This window comes from Molossus molossus, unplaced genomic scaffold (assembly GCF_014108415.1).
Source record: "Molossus molossus isolate mMolMol1 unplaced genomic scaffold, mMolMol1.p scaffold_m16_p_3, whole genome shotgun sequence".
Taxonomy (NCBI): domain Eukaryota; kingdom Metazoa; phylum Chordata; class Mammalia; order Chiroptera; family Molossidae; genus Molossus; species Molossus molossus.
This window is the reverse complement of record NW_023425366.1, coordinates 70,920,055-70,944,974: the sequence shown is the minus strand read 5'-3', so window position 1 is coordinate 70,944,974 and position 24,920 is coordinate 70,920,055. Positions and strand designations below refer to the sequence as shown.

At 35.2% G+C, this 24,920-nt stretch overlaps 1 pseudogene; it reads left to right on the top strand.

Annotated features, from left to right (window-relative positions):
* Positions 1-1,187: 1,187 nt before the first annotated feature.
* Positions 1,188-2,233, top strand: LOC118642039 (annotated as a pseudogene).
* The last annotated feature ends 22,687 nt before the right edge of the window (positions 2,234-24,920 follow it).

Below are 24,920 nucleotides of genomic sequence, written 5' to 3'. Positions count from 1 at the left end.
TATTGTGCATGTACATTAATAGATAATATGTATCCTTGAATCTAGAATGGTTTCTGGTAAATCAACATTCAATAAAGTTTAGCTTTCTAATAAAAAAATCTTGAGGCCAAATTGTAGTGGTGGACTCTATTAACAGGATATGTGGTGAGGACACGGTTAGGTGACGAGGAATAATCTATGCCCTGCACTATAAATTGCTGTGTGCCGCAAGGACCATGAGTGTTGGAACATGGTATATTAGCCAGAGGCACACATACAGATAGTAATAATAGTGGGTATGTATTCTAACATTTTAAAAATGAAAAATGAAAAAGTTTAAAGAGCTTGATATATCCAAGGGCATTAATTAGGTCTTAGGATTCCAAACTCATGATTTTTTCCTCCACTACCCTACTCTTCCTTTCTCTTTCTCACATGCGTGTGCGCACACACACGCACACCTCAGTTAGAACATTTTTGTTTGAAACACACATAAATAGAATAATTTTAGTTTAAATTAACCTCTTCTGACTGATCTCTATTTCATATTGCTGATCTATTTTTACCTATCAGTATATAACATAAGAAATAATTGGAATGTTTTAAAAATAAACATATTTCAAGGAGGCTTTGGGCATTTATAAATCAAAACATCTATCATGATATTTACACTCAAATAAAATAGAAACTTCTATCATCCAAAAATTATAGCCCATTTGTAAAACAACTAATTTATGGGATCTAATGCATACTTCTATATACCCAACTTATTTGTAATTACATTTTAATAATAAGCCCTGTTAGGCACTTGACTTTGAATCTTATATGAAAGAGTTCATCTTTTCTGTTTAAAAAAATAATTTTTGCTTCCATTTTGTTTAATTAGTATAAGAATTCTCAAGATGGTAATGCATATAAAAATAGACATTTTGTGGAAACCTCTAACTTCTCTAGCAAGACTAGTCTTCTGTTATCATCCACCCTACCAGTACACAGAGCAAAGATGTTCTGTCTCCTCAGCAGTTAACTCTCAAATCATCATGTCCTCCTCTGCTTTCCTTGCCTCTTTCTGGTTCCAACCAGAGCCAAAGCGTTATAGTCACTTATAATCAATCCCCAGTTAGCTTCCTTGTATTAATCTCATCATTACAGCATGATGACAACAGCAGCAAAAGTCCTTACATGGTTTTGACCCCTAATCACTGGTAAATGATAAGCCGTCCCAAACTGCAAAAGCTAGACCCATACCAAGGACTCCTGATCAGGAAATACAGGATCCAAAACAAGAAATAAGTCTTGATTCAAGATTAAGATTTGGGGAGAAAGCTGAAATGTAGGGACAGCCTTTTTTTATAATGGAAATCAACAGCTAACATCTGAGGAGATGTTGTCTCATAGGTTGCTGTGTCAAGTTCCTATGACAGTGAGGCAGCAAGATTTACCACAGCACAACTCAGGACATGGATGACTGCATATTACTATGTCACTAGAAGTATATCATCCTCAAAGGAGATGTGAATGATCAGATGAAATCCAGGAGAAATTTTACCCACCACATTTCATTCAAGTACCAGAGAACATGTCGACTGCATAAAGAAGATTTGCAGAATGGACTTTAAAGTAAGTGGACTGCCAGCTCTGATGTGCCTTTACTATATAAATGGAAGACCAGTTTAATCAGATGATAGCCACAACATCATAATGTCTTGGAAGGGTTTTCATTTACTCATCTTTGAAGAGGGCAGATCTTCAAATGTTGAGACTCATGCAAGTGTTCCAACACAGTAGGATCAGCTACCTTGACTGTTCAGCTGGACATCCTTGCAAAAGAACATCGACACCAATGTTTATCTGCAAACCACAGAGCAAAACTGTGTTTGAGGGAAACCCTGGGAAGCTAAAATAGAATGCCAGATCTCGGTTGCCCCTCCACCAAAGCTGTTCTGCCAAAGAAATAATGAAATGTTACAAGTCTACACTGAGTTGTACCATTATAATCAGGATGTACCACTATGACCAGGATAACTCTAGATTTGTTACTTGTAAAAGGTGTAAACAAGGAAGATGATGGGTGATATACTACTGTCTGCGTTTGCTGAAGTGATTGGCCACCTGTGACACAAGCTTAGATGTTATAGCTCCTCCAAACCAAAATCTTCCAACTTGTAAGCAGGTACATGTTCAACCAAATTTCAGCAAATATTTAGCATTTAATAAGAAAATTTTGGATGTGAAACAAGCTTTTAACTTATAAGAAGACTTTCAACATCTGACAGCTCTATCTGAACTCTATAAAAGTGAAAAATTTGTATAAATTTACCAATATTGGAAAACACAACTGCACTATTAGTAATACATTTGATGAACTATTTGAAATAAATCTATGGCTTTATTAACAGATTATGACTTCAGTTAGGTTGTATAACTGATATGAACATATATACACATAAGCACATACACATAATGTAGCTGATTACATAAAGATGCTAGCTTTATTTTTTTTTCCTGCAAAAGATTATCTGTGGCTGACTGCTAAAATTAAAGCATACATACTTTGACTTTAATTTCTATTTCCAAATGATGCATAACAAATAGTTTACATTTTAGCTGATTTTTTGTTCATTTGTTTTTTGTTTGTCTATTTTTAATGTTTAATGGGTCAGACAATATGATGCTTTTTATTTATTATTTTATTTGGCTTTCAAAAAAAACCTCGCAAGATAAATGCCATCCCCACTTTATAGAAGAAAAACTAAGACTTAGAAAACTGAAGTCATTTGTTCAACAGATGTATGTGTGACTGGAAGTGCTAGGGTTGCTTCCTACCTGGCATGATTCAAAAGGAATCTTCTGATGTCATGCAGCCTTCTTAAGACATACTTTTTAAAATTTTATTTGAGTTCCTAAAGTCATATTTTCAAAATATGGTTATAACAGTCTCAGCTCAAATTCAAAGGGCATTGACAACCAAGAGATTTATGCAAACTCAGTGTTTTAAGTCATATTTGTAGATAATTTATGAAGCTATCCATAGCTTTGTGAAAGGCAAGATAACCTGTTCCATTTCATTTGGGTACAGTACAAACTAATAAAAGAAAAGGTAATTTTTATTTTAAAGTGTCTCTCCCTCATTTTCTCTTGTATATGAAATAGAACATTCTATTTCTCAAGCTCAAATAGATGGAGTTCAAGTTAGGTGAACAAAACCGGCAGCAGAGACAAGGAGCTTTATTAGATTTTCCAGAGCCTTTGTAAAAATTGTTATATGTTCCCAAGGAGACCAAAGTCTTCAAACAAAGATAAAATGAATGAAGGTTAGTATTAAAAGAAACTTTCACGAAGATAAATGTTAATTGCTCACTTTCAACTAATAATTCAAACTAAAAACTGAATTTCAAGATTAGCTTAATAGTTGAGCTATTATGTAATATACTATGTTATAATATTTATTATAAATAAATAACATTTAAAAAGTTATCTGCATTTTTTTATGAGATTCTGCTCCATTTTATGACATAAACAGGAGCTTAAAAATGAATAGCTCCTATTCCATCGTGTGCTGCTCTCAGAAATATATGACTTGAAGTATGTAATACACATAGCAATTGGATTTTTCTTCCTCAGTGGAAAACATTTGCATCATTTTTATTTTCATGAGCATTACAAATGTGCATGTTAAAGTTCTGAGTAAATCAGTAATTTATTAACAAGTTATTATTAATGTGAAAACATTTGCTTTTCTCAGAAGTCTTAGTTTTTTATTTTTATCAATTTTTTTTAGTATATAGTTTGTTCCTGTCTGTGGTTAGCTTCATTTTTTTTCAAGTCTTTGAAAGGATGTGGACAAATGAATTTTAACCAGTGTAAGTTTATGGTTGGTTTGCTATAGCCATTACTTACTAGTGAAGTTGGCCTCCAAGAATATTATTTGAAAAAAAATTCATGCATTTGACTAAAAATAATTGCATATATGAACATACTTATTTTTATGTCACCTTAGTTGTACATTGAGCAAAATATTAGATGGTTATACAAGTGTATTACTCTGGGTTCTTTTCAAAATGCAATCCTTTTATTTACCTTGTATGATTCTATTTTTTTCCTTTCCTTACATTTTCTTTCTTTTCTCTTTGTTCTCTTTTTCTTATGTCTTTCTCTTTTTTTTTCTGAAATAGATATACAACTCTAAGGATATTTTTAGACTGGTAATTATAGTTCACTAAATTTAAAAATAAATTTTCTATGCAGATGGCAATACCTGAAAAACCTTCAGTAGTAAAAGTGAGAGTCCTCTAATTATTGAGGTTGAATCTAATCACAGACTGCCATGGGAAATTTTGTCCTGATGCTTCCTATGTATTCATAGTTAAATAAATTCATAATAGGCCTTAATTTTAGGGGTGTCTGTTTGGAAATGTAGGGTGTACAATGGTAAAATATTAAAAGGTGAAAGATAGGCTAAAGAATTCATATGCCCATTTGATATCATTTAGTGTCATACATTTTTTAGTATCAAAGTTGATGTATTTTATTAACCAATATCATAAAGCCCTGAATCATCTGCTAGCCTTCTGCTATAATCTTCTTTTTGGGGTTACCATTTCTATATAATAATAATCTATGGGTTTTGAGAAATTTTTTCAAACTATAATTATGATAAAGTCATGGGACATGGGAGACTATGTAATTTAATGGATCGGTGAACACAGAACATAAACTCTAGTTTTTTTAAAATTATCCTCTAGAAGTTTCTTTTAAAGTTTATGAGACCTTGTCTACATCTATCTGTTATAAAAATGAATAGTTTCCACCAATCACATTCACTAAAACCTTGACCCATTTGAAAAATTCTTATACTCTTTGATCCCACATTATCTTCAATGTATTTGACCTTCCTCCCACGATTATGAGGATAAATTTTTATTTTTATTCCAATGGAATGTTATAGATACTTCTATCTGCACTTATATCAATGTGCTATAATTATGTATGTATGTTCTTTTCTCACATTTTTCAGGGTGCACTTATTGAGGGCAAGGGCTTTCTGTCACTTTTTAATGTATTTATTTATAAGCTGAAATGTACCTGAAGAATTTTTCATTTTTTCTAAATAAATTTGGATCCATACTAGGAGCTCAGTTAATATTTGTTCAATTGACTCTATCCCCTTCTTTGATTACAATGATTATATGTATTAGATACATATGTATGTATTATATGTATTAGATAAGATGCAGCTTCTCTCTAAGGGAACACTTTTTCTAGCCTCTCTCTCAAGATACTAACTTAACCTATGCTTGATTTCCTTGAAATTTTGAGTTCCTGTCATTCTATGACAGATAATTATTTGCATGAATCATGTTCATGTTCTTATTATTAACACCAAGCAATTTTTGTGGGGTGGACAACAACAAGTCTGAATAAGTTTCCTGATCTGTCAACTTTTTGCAACTAAGGGTGGCCTATGCTGCATTATTGCCATTGGGATGTAGCAGGAATTGTTAAGCTCATGAAATCGTTTTAAAGGAAGACAAAATCAACTGGTTTGGGTTTTTGCTTCTTGTGGTGAAAGACATTTGAGTAGGAAGATAAAAGCCTATACCGTGAAGCTGCCATGTCACCCTGAGCTTCTCTAAATATTTATTTCGTAAAACCAAGTAAACCTAATTGGAGTAAAATGTATATGTATTTCATGAAAATAAAATTTTTAAATGGTGTAGTAAACAGTGCATTTTAATAGAATGAAAAATTTCCAAATCTATTTTATAGTTAATAATTATATTTTTAAATGATTTCAGCCTGATTTAGTAAGAGAGAAAATGTTTCCAGTTATGTTTTTATCAGATTTGATAATAAAATATGTTCTCTTATATTCTTAAGAATATTATTCATCATATTTAGTAATAGGACTCACAAGTAGCATAGAATGTATATTAGAAAATGTTTAAAATGCATATATAGATATTTAGTCTATTAAAATAAACTAGCATAACTAATGTCAAACGGATAAAAGTTAGTAGAGATGTTATTTAACAGAAAATAACCAATAAAGCACTAATCTCCAGCATAAAATTAAATTGTGAAAAATATTACTTACAATGGAGAAGCTATTCCAGTAGCTGTGGAGACTGAAACTATTATAACAAGGACATTTTCAAATACCATAGGAATTGAAGGGGGACGCATGTAGGTATCACATTAGATCCTGTCTGAAACATGGGCAGCATGGTGACTCTAAAACATCCCGAAGAGATACTGTACTGTCATAACATATACCCTGAGATAAAAGCTTGACAACCTCTCTCTGAAGCTTATTCAGTGCTTAAAAATTAATAGGAGTTTATCAGTTTGTCTGGTCCAGCAGAATATCCTTTCTATTGTTTGATCCCATTGCCATATAGAAAATATGAATGAGTCTTTGTTCTTAGAATAAACTCATTTTAAGAATTATAAACTATTATTTGGTCTCTTAAATATGTTGTTTCAAGAAATCTGAATTAAGTTTTTATTAAAAAATTTTTAAATTATTCTCCTTTCTCTCAGTGCTTTCTCCAAATAACTTTTTAAACATGAGACTAATAAAGGACTATATAAACCCTAACTGAATATTATAATTCGAAGCTTAAATATAACATGAAGGAAAATTTGAATTAGCCCATCATACTATCACCAAAAATCATCACTAAGTAGTCTAGCTTCTTCATGGATTATTAATGAAGGATTATGGATTCTTCTCATTTCTAAATTAATCAATTAAACTTTTTACGCATTGTTTTCTATATCCTGCTTTTCCTCTCTTTTTCACATGCTAATCCCCTGACTATTTGAAGACTTGTGATGCTCCCTCTGAAGACTTCTTTCTATTCTTTAGACTAAATCTCAGTCACTTCAAATGTCTCTAATATGAAGAGGATTTAATTCTTTTTTCAATAGAATAGCGGCTCTTTTGGAACAGATATGCATTGTTAAAACTATTTTTATTTTTATTTTTTTAGGTATACCCCCTCCCACCTCTAACACCTGAGAATTGCATGCTTACAGTTGACTGCGTGGTCCCAAATGTGGTACCTGACATAAATCACAATTTTGTTTTTTGAGAACTCTAAATTCTTGCTCTTGCCAGCACATGCAAAGCCTTTAATAAACATTACTGAGCAGAGAAATGAATGAGTGAAAGAATAAAAAATGCATTCGTTTAATATGACCACCTCCAGATAAAACCCAGTTGGCTTCTCTTCATATTTGCAACACTTTCTAAAGAGAAAAACATTTTAAATTATTCATTACAGAACTCTCCTTGAGAATAATTGGAATTTCACATTTTGTTTTTTGGAAGTTACATTCTGTTTTAATTGGGGTTATTTTTCTTCATCTCCAGTCTTCCTTTAGCTCCCTCATTCCCTATTATTTTCTTAGTTCCCTGACCTCAGTTCAGGCATCTGACCTCCAGATACTAATAATCTTGTGGGAATGTAATTTTCCCAAGTCAATATGTTTAAATCTATATGTATCTTTCTTAAGGCCCTTTATTTTTATTTGGACTCAGGCTTCCCCAAATACCATTTGTTATGTCCTTTTTTCTATTTTATGAATATTCTTCTGGACAGAATAGTCAGAAATAAAATGGAAGCTGAGAAGTTAATTATGTTTTCTCTCTTGTTTCCTTTGATTACAACATTTATCCCAAGCTGTAGACAGATGAATTTCTTATGTTTCTGCTTTTCGGGAGGGTAACTCATTACACACTTCAGCTTTCTAGTTTATTTTCTTGTATGTTAATGACAATCATCTATCTTGCATCTGAGACTCACCATCTCTTTCTATAATGATTTTACTTCTTTTTCTCTCTCTTTTTATTTCAACTCAAATAGTTTGGTTTTTCTCCGAACTCCTATTTTTGACATATCTTGACATCATTTCTAATAATTTTATTTAACATAGTATACTTTTTTATTGCTTCATTTTCTTTTTTGTTTTCAATCTCTTCTCTGCTAATTTACGTTGGCATTCAATGTATATCTTATTAAATAAATAAGTTTTTACATATGTGCACATTCAGTGGCTAATCAGATAGATTGATTTATTTAACATTTAATTTATGGAGTAATCTTGATTGAACATCAACTGTGTATAAGAATTTTACAAAGTCAGATACATAAAAATGACAAAATCCCTGACCTCAATGATCTATTACAAGAAAATAGGATAAACTTTGAACAAGTACAATATGTGTGCTTCTCTGTGTTAAAATATTTTTTTATTTTCTAGATCTTATTCTTATTTTTCTGACTTCACTTGGTTAAAATATAAACTCTTAGAATCCATTTCTCTCTCATACTGAGTTTGATGATCAACCTTTGCGGTCTGACAACACCCCATGCATAATATAGCTAAGCTACTTATCATGAAATATCATAATGTCTGCCTTGCTTGTCCATCCCCTTTAGGGCTGTGGGCTCCTGGAATGCACAATACATCTCTGCATTCCCAGTGCTTAGAATGCAGTGAAGATACTCAATACGTTACTTTAGAGTGCTCAGATGAATAATGACTATTTACTGTAATAAAGGTTTTAAGTACACACCATTGGCAAGATAGATGAATTATTTTCATTTGCACAATATTTTTTTTTCGCTTTTTATTAGAATGAGTTCCTCATTTAGCTTATGATCATACTTTCATTTTTCCTTGTGATACTTAATAAATATCTTTATCAAATTTAAGAAGTGCATTTTATGGAATAGAGATGATTTGACGATGATTTATATGCTCCTTAGAGTTACAACATGTTCCAGGCTGAATTAATCCTTAGATATTTTGAATATTGTATTATTCTACCAAATTATGATTTAAATTAGATGCCTCTGTTTATAATTATATAAGCCTCACCCAAATAAAACTATCTGTTGTTTAGATAAGTATCATGACTGTCAGCCAGAGATAAAAGGAGATCTTATATTAATATCATCATATTAATTTTTATTTAAGAAAATCCTTTTAGCAATTCTCATAAGAAACCCTTCAGATAAACACCAGGACCAACTTATTCAGTCCTGAATTGGATAATTGTTTCTTGCATATTTTATATCTCATTAGTAGCATCATTAAGTTGCCATCTCAAACTTAACTTGTTGCTACACATTATTCTAAATGTCCATTGTGGGATGTGCTTTTATAATTTTCTGTCAATGAGATAACTGAATGGAAGCTCTCAAGAAACCTAAGGCGCTACATGGTCTAATATTTGGAGATATCAAAATGAAAAGTTGCTAGGATGAACAAATCAGTGTTCTCTTTTATGAATATAAATCTAAGAGATATATTTTAATTCCCAAGATCTAATGTTATCACGAAAAGTGTAATGAGCAAAGTAAAATGATGCTGATTCATCCTAAAACTCAGTTGTGCCCCAGATTTAAAAATGAAAGATATTAAGACAAAAAGATCTATTTGTTTTGTATCTACCTTCTTCAAATACTTATAGTTATATATCTCAATATTGCCATTTACAAAATAAAGCATTTGGATATCCTGAAGCTATCACTGAATTAATCTAGTTTCTGCCTAGCTACATTTAAAAAATCAACATGTAAGTTAAAAATCAGTAAAGAAAGGTAAGTCAGACCCTGACAGAATGATTTCATTAGCTCAGAGGTTTGGAGGAACTATTGGAATACCAACAATTCCTGAGCACTGGATTCACGTGTTGGGTGCTGGGACTTTTTCTCATCTTATTGGCAGCTCCTTGATAAAGACAGCAGTATTTTAAGAGAGAGACTGCAGGAGAGTTAAATTACACATTAGATTAAGAAAAAGAGCTGATACAAATAGATTGTTTAGATGTCTAATTCTTTATCCAGCTCTGAGCACAATGTTCTATCTAGCAGAAACGAAAGATCAACTTTGAGGATAATTAAACATTTTCTGCTGCCAGAGAAATTATATATTAATGGGATAAAGTGCCACCGAGCATGTTCCTGTCCTGAGGTTTTCACAAATAAAAGAGACAATAAATTTAGGCAGATTTCCTACACTGTCTTTTAATTAAAAATAAGTATGAATAAAATTAGATATAATTAGTTTTCCTGCCCTACTTCCTAGAGAATAACACTAATATTGATACTACTACTAGTAAAAAAAAAAATTATTATACTATAGAGTACCTTTCTTTATACAGAAATACAGGAAGGCATATTTTTAGCTTATGGCATTTTGCTTGATGAACCTATAAGCACAACAGTCTTTGATTAGAGTCATAAATTTTGCTAATAACTTCTATTATTAGGTCATATGTTTTTATTTTGTTTAATACTAAGTGCTTTATTTTCTTCTGTAATAGAATATATTTTATTTTACTTATTTATTTTTAATTGAATTTAATGGGGTGACATTGTGTTATTGGTGGGGTGTATTCCATGTCCCCACCGGTTGCCAGTGGAAGTGGGTTTCTTGGGTTGCTGCTGGAATAAGAATGTCCGGAGGTCCCCATGGGAACATGAGGTATTGTGGAAAGTTTTATTTCTGTGGAATTAAACCCCTGAGTTTCCAAGGCCCATTGCCCCCTCTGTCCCACTAAGTCCCGGCCGAGCTAGGGTTAAAGCCACTGCCCAGAGCCTCTGTTCCATACTGAAGCACAGTCTGGTCCAATTAGCTTAGCTTGTGTTCCCAGCTGCAGTTCATTGTGTGTGGGGTCTGCATGGCTGTGGACCATGGGGTTTCTAGGGCCACAAGGCTATGGAGTGTGCACGGGCGAGTGCAAAGAAGCAGGAGCAAAGCAAGAGGAGCAAGAGAGAAAGAGTTCCTTTGTCTGCGGATTTTAACATCTAAGATTTAGTGTGTGTTCAGTGGTTCCACTCCCCAGGCCCATGATCCTTGCTCCAGGTTAGACCACAGGCAAGCACCTTTCCTATGTCATCTTAACGTCACTGCTGGTGAACCCATCTTCCTTCCCCCAGTGATTTGCAAGGAATGGACCAGTGGTTCCCTGGGGAGTATAACGTTGCAGTTTCATTGTGAAACTGCCCAGGTGACCATGTAACTATCTAATTACGACGGAACAATTGGTTCACAAAACCATACAGGTTTCAATGTATAGCTCAACAAAATACCATCTGCACCGTGCATCGTGCACCTGACAAAGCAAAGTCTCTCTGTCACTGTCCACGCCCTCTCTGCCCACCACCACCTAAACCCCATCTCATTGCCCTCTGGCAATCGCCATACTGTTTCCCGTGTCTATTTGTTATATATGTGTGGGTGTATTTTCCTTAATACCTTCACCTTTCATCCAGCTCCCCAATCCTATCCTCTGACATCTGTCAGTTCCATATATCCATGCCTCTGTTTCTGTTTTGTTTGTCAGTTTATTTTGTTCATTAGGTTACACATATAAGTGAGGTAATATGCTATTTGTCATTCTCTGACTGACATATTTCACTTACCATCATGCTTTCCAGGTTCATCCATTCTGTCACAAAAGGTAAGATTTTCTTCTTTTTTATAGACAAGTGGTATTCCATTGTGTATATATAACACAGCTTTCTTATCCATTTACTGATGCGCACTTGGGCTATTTATAGATCTTAGCAATTGTAAGTAATACTGCTATGAACATAGGGGTGCATATATTCTTTTGAGTTTGTGTTTTGGATTTCTTTGGATATATTCCCAGAAGTGAGATCACTGGGTCAAATGTCAGTTCCATTTTTAATTTTTTTGAGGTAACTCCATACTGTTTTCCACAGTGGCTGCACCAGTCTGCATTTCCACCCATAGCACATAAAGGTTCACTTTTCTCCATATCCTCACCAGCACTTGTTGTTTGTTGATTTATTGGTGATAGCCATTCTGAAAGGCTTGAGGTGATATCTCACTGTGAATTGAATTTGCATCTCTCTGATGATTAGTGGCACTGAGCATTTTTTTATATGTCTATTAGTCATCTGTATGTCCTCTTTGGATAAGTGTCTATTTGGATCTTTTGCCTATTTTTGTTTGTTTGTTAATCCTTACCCGAGCATATTTTTCTATTGCTGTTTAGATAGAGTAGAAGATAGGCAGGGAAGGAGGAAGGGAGAGAGAAAGAAACATCAATGTGAGAAAGACACATCAATTGGTTGCCTACGGCATGACCCTAGCAGGGACTGGGGATGGAGCCTGCAACCCAGGCACATACCCTTGACTGAGAATTGAACTAGAGACCCTTTGGTCCTCAGGAGGATGCTGTAACCACGGAGCAAATCTGGCCAGGACCTTTTGCCCATTTTTAAATTAGATTGTCTTCTCAGTGTTGAGTTGTGTAAGTTCTTTATATATTTTGGAAATTAACCTCTTATCAGATGTATCATTGGCCAATATGTTATTCCATACAGTAGGTTGCTTTACATTTTGTTGATGGTTTCTTTTGATGTGCAGAAGCTTTGTAGTTTTATGTAGTCCCATTTGTTTATTTTTTCCTTTGTATATGGTATAAGTTGGTGGTTTAGTTTTATTTTTTTGCATATATTTGTTCGATGTTTTGGAATGGGATATATTTGTAAGACATTACAGCAACCTGAGGAAAATAGCTTAGTGGATTTAAAGAAATAATTTTTAACTGCATGCATTCACAAATACTTCCCGTCTTTATTCTATCTAGCCTTGCTCTCCTAATTCCCCGAACTGAGCAGTCTTTTCACTTCCATCGGGATCCACCTTTTATAAATACTGCCCGTTTTTACTCTCTCTCTCTCATCTGATGTCTTTACTTACCAGCTACAACTCCATAGTTAATTATTAAAATTACTTTCCCCCATTTACTCTGTTTCCTTACCCTTTTCAGCTCATGTCAATATCTGGCAAAATCTCAATTCCAGTTAATTCCATGTTCTCTCTATTTGTGAATGAACCATCCCAACAGACATGGCTGGTGGAAATTAATATTGGTCTCATTTAAAATTTATAAGGTAAGAAATATGTTTTGCTTGTTGCTATATCACAAGTGCCCAGAGGAACACTTAGAATACAGAAGGAGCACAATAAATATGTGTTGAATAAATACATCGATGTTGAATTGTCCATTAGTGTAGCCCAGCAAACCCACTGTTTCCGTTGCCTCTTTTCCTTGCCTAGTATTTCTTGCCTTATCTTTTCTCTCAAAACACTAACAGTTTCTTCCCATCCTAACTTTCAGCTAATAACATTAATTATCATTTTTTTCTAAGAAAAATAGGACAACTACAAGAGAACATAAGTTCCAATTACTTCTAAACCTAAATACAATGATGGTTTTAAAAAAAATTACACTAGAAACTGATGGAATTAACATTATAGAAGTTTCTAAATATAGGAAAAAATTTTAAACAATGAATAAAAACAAGGAAAACTTGAGAAGTACATTTGCAATATATGTAAGAAGACATAAATTTACACAAAAGCCTTTGAAAATTGTGTACAACAGAAATAATAAGCTAGAAAATAGGTGAAATTTTATATGAAAAATAATTCAAGATGATAAATATGCAAATAAAGAGTTATTTAACCTCACTAATAATCAAAGTAGGTTTAAATGTTTCTCTCCATTATATTAATGATGATTAAAAATATAGAAAATGCTCAGTTTTTGTAGCGGAGTCGGGCTATGAAAAAGTCCAGATGAGACAAAATTTAACATGCTCAAGATATGGAAGTAGATCAGTATTTCTGGAATACATGAAATGAAGGATGTCATTTGGGTTGTTGTAGGCTATGGGATAGACTGTGGATTTATTTAAAAGTAAAATGGGAACATCTTTGAAGTTTTAAACAGGTGAGTGAAAGTATTTGTTACAGCGGTTCTCAACCTGTGGGTGGTGATCCCTTTGGGGGTCGAATGACCCTTTCACAGGGGTCACCTAAGACATAAAAGTAGCAAAATTACAATTATGAAATAGCAACAAAAATAATTTTATGGTTGGGGGTCACCACAACATGAAGAACTGTATTAAAGAGTCACGGCATTAGGAAGGTTGAGAACCACTGTTTAAAACATTGAAAGAGCCCTGGCCGGTTTGGCTCAGCGGTTAGAGCGTCGGCCTGTGGTCCTGAGAGGCCCGGGTTCGGTTCCCGCTAGGGGCATGTACCTCGGTTACAGTTTGTCCCCGGCCCTGGTCAGTCATGCGGGTGGCAGCCACTCGATGTGTTCCTTTCACATCGATGTTTCTCTCTCTCTCTCTGTTCCTCTCTCTCCCTCCCACTCTACCTGAACAAAAAAAATGGGAAAATGTCCTCGGGTAAGGATAAAAAAATAAAAAATGAAAAAAAAAAAAAAACATTGAAAGAGCCCTGGACAGTTTGCTCAGTGGTTAGAGCATTGGCCCACAGTCCAAGAGACCCAGGTTTGGTTCCCACTAAGGGCACGTACCGCAGTTGCAGTTTGTCCCTGGCCCAGGTTGGGGTCATGTGGGTGGCAGCCAGTCAATGTGTCTCTCTGATATTGATGTTTCTTTCTCTCTCTTGCTCTTTCTGAAGGTGAATGCAAAGAGTCCTCAGGTGAGGATAAAAACAAACAAACAAAAAAACACTGAGCATCACTATGACTGTGGTGTGGGATCACGTGGGTTAGCTGGAGTGCAGTGACCAGGGGTGTTAACATTGCCGTGTGTGAAAGGTCATGATGTCTGGACCAGCAGAGTAGCTGAAATATGGAAGAGAAGAAATGAGAACCATCTGGGAAGCCAACATTTTTAGAACTTGTCATTGAAGTAGATCTAAGAAGTAACAGATAAAGAAAGCAGACAATATTTTTCCAAGAGAATATTTCATAAATGACAGATGTGGGATTTGAGCTCTAATTCAATGTCCCATATACAGTCACAGTGGCAGATATATTGGGATGTGAAAGAAACTAAAACTTCAGTGTCCTTCACTTACTCAGGTGCTTTCAAATGCACCGTTACCCTAGCACTGTGTTCTCACGGTACACGCTTCTGTAAAAATATTTTAGCAATATTTCAGTCCAGTGTCTTTCTGTTCATACTCCTCCTTCCTCCCTATTTTCCTTATGGGTATGATCAAGATAGCCGTAAAACCTCCCCTCAGCTTGACCAAAGGTTAGAGAGTCGTCTTCCTGACTCTAGGGACTGAACTCCATTTTGTTAGAGCATTTGTTTCAGAATTGTAGATTCTTTCTCTATTTTCTTGGTAAATTTTTTAAAAAGCCTCTGACCTGTTTGACAACCCAGGAATATCTTTCTCAAGGACCCTAGATCCATTTCTATATGAAATGCAATCACCAAAAAAGATGGTATACCTGTTTCTCCATCTTTGTTGGGAAATGGGGATAGGATCCAAACTTTGGTGACATTTACTCTAAGGTGTAAAACTACCTTCTGTCACGAAGATATGACAAAGTTTACTAAGCTTCTTGGTAAACCCAATTAGCAAACACAGATGACCTTCCACCTCAGCTCTTAAAACTTCTCGTGCCCTTTGTTTCAGTGGAGTGGAATTCACGTTTCAGTAGAGTGCAGTTCAAATTGCATTCTGTTCTCTGATTTATTGCAATAGCCTTGAATAAAGTCTTCCTCGGTCATTTAACTTTGTCTGATATAATTTTTGTTTTAAGAGGTACTTTTGGAATAACCACAGTCATTTAGGGGTCCAACTAAAAAGGAATTAAATTGGGGTGATCCACATAATTTAGTTTTGGGGTGTGTGTGTGTGAAATTGCAGAGAGTTCTGTATATACTTGAATTATTGCTGGCAAGTTTTTATAGGCTAACAAGGACAGCACTAAGATTAAATTTTATACTGGCTGATATTGATGCTAATGAGTTTAACAATATACGGTATCAACTGCCTCCAGTTTAGTGATCTATCAACAGATCACTTTATGTTAAAAGCATTCTGGCCCTGGCTGGGTAGCTCAGTTGGTTGGAGTGTTGTCCTAATATGCCAAGGTTGTGGGTTCAATCCCCAGTCAGGGCATATACAAGAAGCAGCCAATGAAGCATAAATAAGTGGAGCAGCAAAGCAATCTCTCTCTCTCTCTCTCTCTCTCTCTCTCATCAATAAAAAATAACTTTCTAAAAAGCATTCTGGTTGATCTCTAGTCCGTTTTAGAATGGACCCTTCTCCTTATCTGACTCTACATTACATGTATGTCCCAGTTCTCTTGTCCACTTCCGTTCCACCCATGAGCTTTGCCTCACTGTCTCTGCTTGACTGTGCCTTCACTCATGTTCTTGCTTCAGCCTAAAATGACATGCCCAATCACATCTTTATGGTTCTTATGAAATTACAGCGGAATGACAGAAAATATTGAAAATGATAACAATAAAACAAACCAAAAACATTAAAAGGATGATTTAATCAACAAATGGTGTTCTCTTCAAAAAAATATTTAAGGCTAAACTTTGCACAAGAAAGAAAAAGTTCATACATGAAAGAAACTTAAAAGAGGTATTGCCAAATTTGGAAACAACCCTAGAATGTATGTGATATTTCCATTAACAAATGTGAAGCTGAAAGAAACTTTTCTAAATAATACTTAATAATAAAAGTCTTTATCGACCATGTTAGAAGAAAGACTGAATTATATTTTTTCCACATTGATAGTGATATTACAAAATTGTTTTAATATGACTGGTATTATAGAGATAGTGAGACAGTCATTTGGTAAAAATATATTTTTCTGAATTATGTGATCTTGTAGTATTTGCAATTTTCTGAAACGTGCTATTTATTGTAATTTATTTAGTCACTTTGGAACTTAACAATTGTAATTAGTCTTCCTTTTCATGACAGAGGACACAAAATTTGATAAGCTTCAAAACCTGAATACATCTCTAATTTTTTTCTAAAGCAGTCTGTCTTAGCATATCAGACAGCATTTTATAAATACGATTCCTTAGTGGAGCAGACAGCTTTTAAGAAGGAAATGGAGTTAAGGTTTATGAAATTTCAGTGGGAGGTGATGTTATCATTTTAAACTTATGGAGCAGGTCAGAGAGCAGACCTAGTTTTGGGTCAATGAAAGTGGGTGTGAGGAATACCAGAGGGCAGCAGGATTCAGGAGGCGGGTAAGTACCTGAGGACCTGCAGCATAAAGCCACCTACCTGAGCCAGTGTAGATGAGGCCTTGAAGGCTAGACTCCATTATCTAGGATGAAGAATAAGCATCTCTGATAGGGACAGTATGCAAAGATGGGGGGTGGAAACAACACAATTATTTAGTATTTGGGTCTTTTTGGTAGTTTAATGCTAACTGGATATCATAATATTGCATATATTGATTATTTTGTGACTTGTAAAAAAATGAGCCCAATCCACTTCCCAGACATTCAGTCGGGTAAAGAAAGTAGTGTAATATGGTTGGAACAATGAAAGCAGTGTGTATTAGGAAAAGGTTGCCTATGAAAATATCACTTTCACAAACTGTATCTGTCTTTATAATTCAGTCATTTCCCAGATTGTTTCCCTGTCGCCCACTTCCAGTCTGGGACAGAGCAGGCATACTAACAAGGGGCTCAAAGTTAATGCCATTCTGGGCATTAATTGACCATCAGTCTGTTTTGTTTATAAGGAAAACTAACATGATATTATAATATAGTAATAATGATCACAGCAAGAGAGAAGACTGGGGAGAATATTAAATGATTCTGAGAAAATTTATTATCATTATATTTAAAGAAGATTAAATTTCCACCAGTTAAATTATCTGTAGAGCAGAATTTGTTGTTTTCACTGTACCTGATATCATGTTGGCAAATAGTTATTCTCAATTTTTAATGTGTATATATATAATATTTAACAGCGAGTACAATTCATTTCATGTTTTGTTTCATTTGCAAAACATCTATATGTCTATTAAATAAGCATTTGGATAAATGTGCTTTGGTAATTGAGACTTTTTATATTCACTGGAAAAGGAAACTTTACTATTTAAGAAATAGCAATAATCTCAAAAAGACATCTTATTGCATGGACATGTATTTTATTTTACTTATTACCATATATTCTTACACTCAATTTTTCTTGGTTGAAAAAAGTCTTATTATCCTCAAACATGTATCTTATATTGAGCTAAGGATTGCATTCTTTTGAGCATCTTAGCAAACCTTGTATTGGATATTGAATATAACATTTGCAGTATTACTTACTTATGTAAACTAACTACTGTTGAAATGCCAATGAATATGTTTATTTACAAGCCTAGAGAATTGTTGGCGAGTTTATATCCAGTGGTATCTCTATCCCATCATATAAGGCCACAAGCCACTACAGCAAATCCTTAGATATACGTATGTGAGAAGTGGTCACGTTTCAAGGAAAATCAGTCAGTTTTCTCAGTATATCTTTTGTTTTCCTCACTTTTGATATAAATATGGGTATAGAAATTGTTATCAGTTGAATTGTGCCCACACCCAAAAGAAAGTCCTAACACCCAGTATCTTAGAATGTGACCTTATCTGAAAATAGAATCATTGCTGATAAAATTATTTAATACGCAGTCATACTGGAGTAGGGTGGGCCCCTAATTCAATACCTTGATTTCAGACTTCTGACTTCCAAAACTACAAGACAATATGTTTGTGTAGTTTTAAGCCACCCAGTTTGTGTTACTTTGTTATGGCACTCCTCAAAACACTACTATGAAGACTCAGGTCCTAGGAAGTGCAGTACTGCTGTAACAAATTCCTAAAAATGTAGAAGTGGATTTGGAAATGGGTTATGGGTAGAGGCTGGAAGAATTTTGGGGGGCATGATAGGAAAAACCTAGGTAGCTTTGAAGAGACTGTTGGCAGAAATTTAGATGGTTAAGGTGATTCTGCTAAAGGATCGGATGGAATCGAAGAATGTGTTCTTGGAAACTGAAGGAAAAGTGATACTTTTTCTAAAGTGGCACAGGACTTGTATTCTATTAACTTGGATATTTACCTGATAGGACTTCCAAGCAAAGTTTTGAAGGCACAGCCTGTTTTGTTTGTTTGTTTGTTTTTTTCATGCTGAAGAACAGTAAAATGCAAGAACAAAGAGATAAATTAAAGAAGGAACTGCCAAGCAAAAATAAACCAGCACACAATGATTTAGAAAATTCTCAGCCTATCCAGATAGTGTGCTCTCAGAACAGTGCAGAGTTCCTAAAAAGACTAGTTATGTGCTTTATGGATCCAATCAGAAATCTCAACAGAAGCCAGGAATAAAGATGTGGTTATGTAGGAGAAATCTGTGAAAATCCCTCTTGTGTAGTGGCTTGGACTCCCAAGAAATACTCAGGAGTCTGGAAAGAACTGTGAGAATGTTATATCTGAAGACACACTGGACTGAAAGAAACAGACATGGATGGGATAGAAAGGATGAAACCACACAGTCACCGATGCAGAGGCCTGGGCTGTCAGGACCTCTAGTTTCCTGAAGATGAGCTGCCACCCAGGTGCAGAGGGGCCAGGGCCACCCCTGCAGGCACAGAGAAGAGTTCATCCAGCCACAGATAATGAGTCTTAGGCTTTCAACCTTCCTGGGATTTGACCTGCTTTGTTGCCAAGCTGCTTTAAACCAATGACCTCGTTTTCTTCCCCCCTTCCAATTTTTCCCTTTTCAAATGGAAGTGTCTGTGCTACGCACATAATTTGTTTCTGGTTTCACAGGTTTACAGACAGTGGGATTTTGCCTTAGGATGGAACATAAAATCTGATTTACCCACTTGATTTAGATAATATTTACTTAAGGTTTAGAATTGATGCTGGAATGAGTTAAAACTTTGGTAGTTATTGGGACAGAGTAAATGTATTTTGCAGGTGGGAAAGACATGAATTTTGGGAGGCAAGAGGGTAGAATTACGGGTTGAATTGTGTGTCCCCCAACCTGCAAAAAAAAAAAAGATATGTTGGTCTTAACCCAAAGTACCCCAGAATATGACTTTATTTATAAATAGGATGATTGCAGGTGTAATTAGTTAAAAAAAAAAAAAAAAGTCATACTAGAGTAGTATGGGACGCTAAATCTACTGTGACTAGTGTCCTTAGAAAATGATGACCATGTGAGACAGTCACCTACGGAGAATACTGTAGGGCAGCAAAGGCAGAGATTGGAGTTATGCAGCTGCAAACTAAGGGTTGCCAAAAATTGTCAGCCACCCCCAGGAGCAAGAAGAGGCAAGAAAGAATTCCTCTACAGGTTTTAGAGGGAACATGACCCTTCTAATCCCTTGATTTTGAACTTCTAGCTCCCAGAATTGGGAGGCAATGGATTTCTCAATTAAGCCACCCAGTTTGTAGTACTTTGTCACAGCAGACCTGGGAAAGTAAAAAGGAGCTATGCTCTCCTGTCATAAAAAATATATATATATGCAAGAAAGCTGATGTGTGCCGACAATAGCTAGTCTTAGTGGAGGGAACTGATAGGAACAGATGCAGATGGTGGCAATGACAAGAGCAAATGCCCTCGCTAATAGTTAATACCTTTATTAACCTCCTCCCACATGAGGGTTTGTCAAGAAAAATGAGCATTTGGAAGTTTTAAATGAGATTTTCTTAATTGTAAATTATCAGTTAAAAAAATTACCACCCACCAAATCAAACAAAACAGGAGTCAATGAGTGCTTAGGTCATAGATGATAGACTGGTATCTGCCAAAACTGGTGTTTAAGGAATAGGTAATCAAAATAGCCCTGGATAGTGCCCATGGCTATTAGAACTGGTTTTTACTATACAGCTGTGATCATTTTGCCAACACTTTAAGTATACCAAATAAAGCCTTCCTCTACTATTTTAATCTTTAATCTGTGCAACCAAAGTAATAGAAACAAAGAACATTGCTTCACCTTTTCTGAAGTTTTGCTACCTCTTGTTATTATTATAGGCTTATATAATTCTTATGCTTCTGGTTATTAAAATTCTTTTGCCATCACAATTTCAATATTCTTTTCAGCTGATGGAAGCAAGACGTATGAAAGAGTGGTAGTTTGTTCATTATCAAAGAGAATGACAGGGAGTAAATTCAGTACTTAATTGATCTTGTTTAAAGTAAAGCTCAACAATTTCATTCTGAGCACTAATGTCTAATTGGGATCTTAAACTATTAGATCTCAGTAGTTTTGACATAATTTCTCTCTTTTTCTAACTTCAGTAAGTTCATTGACTTTTCAGAATTGTCTATATAGCACTTTAGAAATATTCAAAGTACCACCTAGACAGATGGTCATGACAATATGTTTGTAAATGCCTCCTATTAAACACTGCCTACTGATCATTGCACCCTCACCCACAATCCCCTGTGCAAGTAATTTCCCATATTAAATCACCTGCTGCATTTTGTTTGACTCTAAAAGGTAAACTTCATTATTATATTTTTAACCAATAAAAAATACACACTGCCTGGCAATGTGATTTTCAGCAATGAGATAATGTTTATAAAGAATAAATTTGTAGCTTTGCAAGTCATTACTATTTAAACTGGCCATAGAAATAAAAAGTTAAATATTAATTTAATTTTGTATTTTGAATGTTTAAGGAAAATTCCAGTGGCTGGCAGCATTTCATTTGATTTGGTTTCAAATCCATTATTCTAATAAATCAGCTTTTATTCATGTGAATATTGATCTGGCCTTTGTGTATAAAAAGAGAGAAAATGCACTTAAGTGAGAAAACCAAAGAATTTACAACACCTAGAAAAGGAGAGAAAATAAATGAACAGAATATAAAACCAAGTCCCTGTGCAAAGCCATTTATACTATGGTTGAAAAATATTTTGTAAATAAAAACATACTATTCATAACACTTGTATAAACTGAACAACATTTGTAGAAACTATTTATTTGTCATGTCTTAATACTTACTGGAGGTTTATGGATTTTTCTCAGGAGGTGCCAGCTCCTCTCTGTCCATCCTGCTATGAGCTGTTAGTAATTAACAGGCTGTCAGTAACTCCTCTAACACTTCCATTCCTGTAGTTCCCATGAGCACCACCTGACATAATTCCCCTATTTCAGAGACCCAGATCCCGCTGTAAAAAGAGAGATGTTACTTGCCTGCATGCTGGTCTCTGATTATCAGCACTTCTATAATGATTTTTGGAATATAATTTATAAATGCTCTTTTTCTTTTGATTGCAAGATCATATTCATAGAAATAACATTCTTCTATAAATTACTAGTTATTTAGACTCTGTTCTCATGCTTATGCAAAGCATGATATACTTATTTTACAACTATAAGAATAAAAGAGAATCCTTCTCAAAATTCTATACTAGTTACTTTCTTTCCATGTTGGTTCTCCCCAGCCCATCTTAGGGTACAGCCATCCTCCAGCAGATAAGTGCAACGCTAAGGTATCTCCAGGAACTGACTCCTGTCATCTCCCAGTGACTATCACAGGAAGATTCTAGGGGTCCTTTAGTCCTGCCTAGCTTCTCCATACAGGGCTTACAATTCAGATATTTAACAGTATCTTTGAATGAGGCCCACATCTGCATGCTTGCATGTGTGCTTGGGTTTGTTGTCATTATATAAACATTGAGATAGATTACGATAGGTACAAAACTTTTTGAGAAAGAAATAAAGAAAGAAAGAGAGTGGGGGGAGAGAGAGAGAGAAAGAAAGAAAAGAAAGAGAGAGAGAGAAAGAGAGAGAGAGAAGGAAGGAAGGAAGGAAGGAAGGAAGGAAGGAAGGAAGGAAGGAAGGAAGGAAGGAAGGCCTTCAAAAATGGTAGAAAGAAGGAAGGAAGAGAGGGAGGGAGGGAAGGAAGGAGGGAGGAACTGCATAGCTCAGGTCAAATTTTTTTTTTTTTTAATCCTCACCCGAGGACATTTTTCCATTTTTTTTGTTCAGATAGAGTGGGAGGGAGGGAGAGGGAGAGGGAGAGGGAGAGGGAGAGGGAGAGAGAAAGAGAGAGGGAGAGGGAGAGAGAGAGAGAGAGAGAGAGAGAGAGAGAGAGAGAAAAGAAAGAAGAAAGAAAGAAAGAAAGAAAGAAAGAAAGAAGGAAGGAAGGAAGGAAGGAAGGAAGGAAGGAAGGAAGGAAGGAAGGAAGGAAGGAAGGAAGGAAGGAAGAAAGAAAAAAAGAAAGAAAGAAAGAGAAAGAAAGATCGACGTGAAAGGGACACATCGAGTGGCTGCCACCCGCACCACCAACCAGGGCCAGGGACTAACTGCAACCGAGGTATGCGCCCTTAGCGGAAACTGAACCCGGGTCTCTCTGGACCGCAGGCCGACGCTCTAACCGCTGAGCCAAATTGGCCAGGGCAGCTCAGGTCATTTTTACTTCTCATTGTATTAATCTTTGGTTGGATATTTTGTTTGGTATCAATTTTTTATTTTATTTTTATTTTTTTTGGTTTCATCAGGGAGGAAAAATATCTCCTCTACCATTCTAGGTTCTTCTGGCTGGTTTAAGGATTAAATTGACATGAACAGATTAACAGAAGAAAATCAGATCTAAATTTGTACATATCGGGGCTCGATAAAAATATGGGGACCACAGATAGTCAGGCAATTGAAGCTTTAATGCCATTCTGAGCTAAGGAGAAGAGGTGGGAGTATGGGACCTCAGAGGGGAGGAAGAAAATTCACATGGAGATGGAAAAACAAATGTTTGGTGAAAAAATGTTTGCTGGGCCATGCAGAGACAAGGGACACAGAGGGAATACTCTCCAAGCCCTGCAGAGCCCCCTGCCCCCCAACACCACTACCACACCTAACCCATATTTTTTGTAGTTATCTCTGGTGATAGCTTTTTTTCCTGGAACAGGCCCTCTATCTCAATTCATTAAGGGGGAGTTAAAAAACTCCTCCTGAACTTTTTATTTCTTGAAAATAATCAGCTTATTACAATCCTCAGGTCAAAGAGATATATTTTGGGGTGGAAAAATCCTGCTCCTTTACAGCTTCATACCCACAGAACCCTGCTTTCCCAAACATTTTGGGTTGATACGAATGTATAGTCTATCCGGATTGTTGGAGGAGTTTCTTCCCAAGCTGTTGTCTCTCAGAAATACAATCCATCTATTAACTCAAAGCAGCATGTCCTGAGCATGTGTCCAGTTCTTCCTTTGTGTTGTAAATAGGTTTTCCAGAAACTGCAGTGGCATGAGCCTTTTTGTCCCACCTAGGGATGGAGACTTGTCACCCTACCAACAAATAACAATAAGAATCAAAGTATAAATCTAATTTTAGTTTAAAAAACTATAATCTATGAGAAAAAAATAAAGTATAAAATAAAAATTTTTATTAATTCTTAAATGAGGGATAAAAATGAAAGCACTTTATGCTGTAAAAGCACAGAAAAATTTTGTTCCATCAAGTTAGAGCTTATGCTTTAGGGGTTCAAAATATAAATATGGAGAAACAAGAGTCAGATGAGCTCAGTCATAAATGTAACCCTCATCTTGGCACATTACTGATCTTTGTTTCAAGTGTCAATCATTCTGGGGGCTATAGAAACAACCCTGGGTAACTTCACAAGGCAAATACAGTGTGTGTATTGGTTACAGGTTAGAGAACAATTAACATCCTACCCTAAGTCAATCCGTGATTCTTTGTTCCACTTTCACTATGTTTTATGAATACGGGCCGCAATGCAAAGAGCAGCTTATGATATGATGAGGCCATCTTTTTAAAAACAAATAATTAAGCAATGGGATATAACTCAAAATATGAACATAATGGCATAATTACACCCCTAGGGCATTTTCCAGGCTTGACATGCTCTAAAATGTTCTACACCCCAGGAGAGCGATTAATATATTTTATATGATAATCGTATCACCCACAGTTGAATCATAGATGAGAAATGCAATTATTAGAAATAAATATTATACACAGAGTTAAAGAGGATAGTTAGGAAGTATAAAGGGCTGCATAAGAATTTAAGAAACACAATGTGGACTTTTGGTCAAGATGGCAGCGTAGGTAAACACGGTATTGCGTCCTCCCACAACCACATCAAAGTTACAACTAAACTACAGAACAACCATCATTCAAAACCATC